The sequence below is a fragment of the Engraulis encrasicolus genome, chromosome 5 (genome assembly GCF_034702125.1).
Source record: "Engraulis encrasicolus isolate BLACKSEA-1 chromosome 5, IST_EnEncr_1.0, whole genome shotgun sequence".
In the NCBI taxonomy this organism is placed as follows: Eukaryota; Metazoa; Chordata; class Actinopteri; order Clupeiformes; family Engraulidae; genus Engraulis; species Engraulis encrasicolus.
Genome location: NC_085861.1, coordinates 13,337,827 through 13,342,826, shown reverse-complemented (window position 1 = coordinate 13,342,826; position 5,000 = coordinate 13,337,827). Strand labels below are relative to the sequence as shown.

The 5,000-nt window shown below is 47.2% G+C and overlaps 1 protein-coding gene across 2 annotated transcripts in view; it reads right to left on the bottom strand.

The window, feature by feature from the left end:
• The window catches only part of rspo2 (R-spondin 2), a 114,118-nt gene that overhangs the window by 72,780 nt on the left and 36,338 nt on the right, over positions 1-5,000 (bottom strand). The window lies entirely within an intron of this gene.

Sequence of the window (5,000 nt, the reverse complement as noted above, 5' to 3'; positions counted from 1 at the left end):
GGAATTTTTCACAGATTCTGCAAATTGACATTTATGTAAACTCTGGCTAGCCTTCTATTCTCTCTCTTTCTCTCTCTCTCTCTCTCTCTCTCTCTCTCTCTCTCTCTCTCTCTCTCTCTCTCTCTCATACACACACACACACACCCATGCACACACACACACGCACACGCACACACACTGACACACACACACACACACACACACACACACACACACACACACACACACACACACACACACACACACACACACACACACACACACACACACACACACACACACACATCCATTAAAAAAAAAAAACTGCAAGCAGTGTACTGATGTGATTCAGAGCTTAACTCCTGAATGTTGTATTGAGACAGCTGATGAAAGGGCCAAAACCACAGTGACTTTGGGACAGATCGGGTTGCCGTAGGAGACAAAAGAGCCAGTAACAACTAACCATTCTCTACTATGTCTCTTTTCTGCCCTTAAAGTTGCAGTTCTTCCTGATTGAGTTTCCCCTGCTTTGCGAGAGGTTGTTGACGTAGGAACCTCAGAGGTCGGCCAATCAGATGTAAGCCCTTCCTATCCCTGCTTCTGGAGTGTCATGGTGATTGGTCGGGAATGTTAATGGTTTTGACCACCAGAAGTTGTTATGTTTCATTTCCTCACTTACAGAGCCAGGTCTGAGTCTGGGCCTACAGAACATCACAAGTTCCTTGAGTGCAAAGTAACACTCAGCGTCCGAATATACTGTACAGGCGAGGCCTAAAGATCGCATAGGAGTTTAAAATCGTATAAAAAAAAACACTCAGCGTGCAAACATACAGGCGAGGCCTAAAGATCGCATAGGAGTTTAAAATCATATACTGCAAACACTCAGCATTCGAACATACAGGCAAGGCCTAAAGATCGCATAGGAGTTTAAAATCGTATACTGCAAAACAATCAGCGTCCGAACATACAGGCAAGGCATAAAGATCGCATAGGAGTTTAAAATCGTATACTGCAAAACAATCAGCGTCCGAACATGCGAGGCCTGTGAGGCACACCTAAAGGGCACATATGGGTTCAAAATCGCACACTGCACCTTTAATTTATATTCCATAGTGTCCTGTTTACAGGAAAACGTCCTTGGGTGTGCACAATAGCTGCAAATGCGAGAGGCTGCTATTGATCAGAGTTCAAGTTTTAGGTATCGCGAGCAGATATAGAGTAACAGGCCCTGACTCTGTGACCTACCACAACGGCGGCTGAATAAAAAACATCATGCAAGGAGATGTGGGCAGCAGGGGAGAGGAGAAGAACATGTTCTCCTGCTCTTGTGCTGAGCATGTCTGCCAGGCCCAGGGTATTGGATTTCTTTAACCTCTGTGAGGACAGTGACCAAAAAAGAAAATTCTGTCTCTGGACGTTTATAAATCGATCCTGTTGCTGTGTGTCCCCCAGTGATACTAAACCAAAGTAATATTTCATTTTAACCTGTTCGTGTGGAACGATGTCCGATCAACACAAGCTCACAGACACCGGAGCAGAGAAACAATATTGCAGCAGCAATTCTCACACATCAGTGAAAATGAAATTGAGGGCCATAAGTACAACAAGTCTGATCTAAGAGGATTGTTTGTTTTTATTATTTTATTATTTCCCAGAGCTACCGTGTTACCTCTGGACTGATTTCAATTTGCTGGGGACAACATAAGTGTTTTGCTGCCGAGCGAGAGAGAGAGCACTGGAGTGGAGAGGAGATAGGGAAGCAGAGGAGTAGGGGCGAAGCGAAGAGGAAGAGAAGAGGAAGAGAAGATGAAGTGATAGCAGGGTTCATCACGGACTGTCTCCACGCCAACACCTAATCGGTCATCCCCGCCTTGGGCTGCCAGGATGTTACCGGGGAGCCATCCATCTTTACCGCCTCCTCCTCCTCCTCCTCCTCATCTCTCTCTTCCTCATGGCCACCTCACATGTCACAAGCTTAAAAACTCCACATGACAGATGAACAAGCTTCTGGAAAAGTGGACACAATTAGGTATTCTTTATCAAAAAAAAATGAAATGATCATGATCTTAGGAATAGTCTGCATAATGAGTTGAGGACTCACAGTTACTACTACAGGAATAGATGGACTACGCTGCAAAATACTTTTTTTGGTACTGCCACTTGTTATTTTCTGTAACAGTGAGATTTACATACTGTAACAGTGAGATATTTTTCTACCAACACTTCCTATACATCTGAACAGTTTTTGTTATTTTAGATAAGAAGCTACCGTAGTATCATGTCATTGGCTTGCCTTCTTTTCCATAGCAAAACAATGAACGCAGTCTGCTAGCTACTGTAGCTTTTCATGAGCAAGGCAAACAAACATTGACCAGCCAGTCAATGGGGGATGTTGTTATGGTCATTTATCCTGACAGATTAGGTAGTGAGCGCTGCACTCACTTTGTATCCATGTGTTCTGTGCTGCGGGGAGGCAGAGCATTCCACACACATGCTGAACGCATCATGCCATCCCTCGCGCAACACCCGACTTAAAATCTCCACACAAAAGCCCCCAGAGGCCATCTATCACGCATCTCCCCCCCGTATCAAACTATCATCAGGACGCAAGTGCTTTTAGATTCATGCCATGCAACATTTCACGTGAAAATAGCGTGCTTCCTCCCCAGAGTTACATATTTAGGAGAAATCAGCCAGCGAGCAGCTTCCAGGTTTTGGTTTCCAGGACATTTCAGCTTCTATAAACATGGAGCAACACATTTATATCAACACAGTCAGGCATATAGATACTGACATAGAGGGGATATATGTACTGCCAGTGGTTGCCAACACACACCAATTTCGTTTTTTTATTCTTCTTTCAAATATTTTTTGCAAACGATAACAAAACAGGCAGGGATTGCTCTTGACAAACATGTTTAGTGTTCCGTGCTGTCGGGCGATTTGTGAGGCGGATATGAAGTGGGCAGCTTTCGGGGCCTCCCCACACCACATATACATACATGCACATGCAGAAGGCTCTGTATACGCTCCGGACGTGTTTACAGTAACCTGACATTCACAGTAAATTGGCAGAAATTTCCCTTGCAGGCCTACACCCTTCAAACTTGATTGTTATCGTCATGCTGAGAGAGGGGGAAAGTAGGATTGGCAGGGACTTATAGGCCGGCACGTAAAGACCCCAAAAAACAGAGGCTGATCCGACGAAGGGAGCGAGGGATGGTAGGAAGGGAGAGAGAGAGAGAGAGAAGGAGAGACATTGCACATTCGCTGCCTTGCTTTCCACTTCCTCAGTCAAGTTTTTGGGTGGGTTTCACGCAAAAAAATTGCAGAAACCGCAAGTGCCTCCTCCTTTTTCCTCATTTCTACCAAGACGCTCGCCAAAATGCGGACAAAATGATTCATTTAACTATAACTGTCAGCGGAGGCTTGAATTACACTTCCTCCGTGTCTGATTGCTCCAGGCCACTGATCAATCAATTAGCACCAGGCCCCAGCGATCCGATCACCAGGCCCCAGCGCAGGGGAGCGGTTGCCTCATCACAGGCCCTGGCAGCCGGCCTCCTTCTGGCCTCGGGCTGCATGGGCCTCCTGGGCTGGCCAGGCTCAGCCACCGTGTTTAGCTTGTCGCTAATCAAGCAACACCTCTGCACCGCACCGTATGAACTTGAATTAAGAGCGAGCGCAGGCAGGCAGCGCGTTTTCATCCACCCCGCCGGTGGCCGCTGCATCACATCCAAGAGCCATGAATGGAAAAAGGAAGTGCACAAACCTCAGCTGATGGCTAAAACATTTTTCGCTCCTCTATTATGAGATTTTGGATGGGGGGGATGGGGGACGGGGAGATGGGAGATGTCTGACTACGGCTTTCCCAGCGCAAACCACAGGTATGTCAAATAGGAGGTTGTGATTCTCCTTGTCTAGGGCGAGAAGGTTCCAACTCGGGTCCAGGAGGAGCGTGGGCTTCCACGTTTTACGGAAACCTTTCCCACCGCCAGCTGATTTATACCTGGGGCGCTTATTTTATTTTCAAGCCGTATTTGCGTCAATTCATCAGATGGATCGGATTTTAAGCTGAAAAGCAGAGAGCCCCAGAGTCCTGTCCAAACCCCCTTGTCTAGAGGGACTCCTCGTCTGTGTTTCAGGCAATACGTTGACCTTTTGGGGTCACAATGAAGAGCGTGACAGTATGCTGGGTGTTTGCTTTACGGTGCCATAAATAAACTTCGATACGGTCCGTGGTGTGGCGTGGCCGCCTTAACTCTGCAGTACACACTGAAGAGTTGATACTGGGCCCTGCCGTGGTAGGGCACTGGGTTACTATGCTGGCGACCCGGGTTCGATTCCGGTCTGGGTCATTTGCCGATCCTTCCCCATCTCTCTCTCTCTGCCCACTCATGTCCTGTCTCTCCTGCACTGTCCTCTTATAAATAAAGGCAACAAAGCCCTAAAAATATATATTACAAAAAAACAGAGTCGATACTGGAGGAGGACACGCCTATGCCACAGACAAAAGTCTGTCGCTGGAAGGGCTTACCCATCACATCCCATTGAGACATCTAACTAGAAGCGTCTGCTTGGTTTGGTGTGTCTGGTGGTGTGCATGGCCAGGGCCGCTGACAGCCTTTGCTGGGCCCGGGACAAAGTCATCTGAAAGGGCCCCCTACCCAATACATACAATGTAATGGGGACCCAATTCTGGGCCCTCTATCTCTCTGGGCCTGGGACAACATACCCCTTTGCCTGCATGGCACCCAATACATCCCGAGAGCAACTGCGAAACACCACGCAGCTCTAATATGTAAACAGCATCCTTGGCCATGATTTGAAGTCACACTAGAGAGGAAGCGATCAAAGCACACTGGTCGAGAGGAATTTCGGGCTCTCAGTAAATTACAGCGGATAAACCTAATTTAGCGCCAAAGTGTGTTTTTCTCTCCCTCAACAGTTTGTGTGTGTGTGTGTGAGTGTGTGTGCGTGTGCATGCGTGTGATTCAAGACGAATTTGTTGTGTTGAGTTT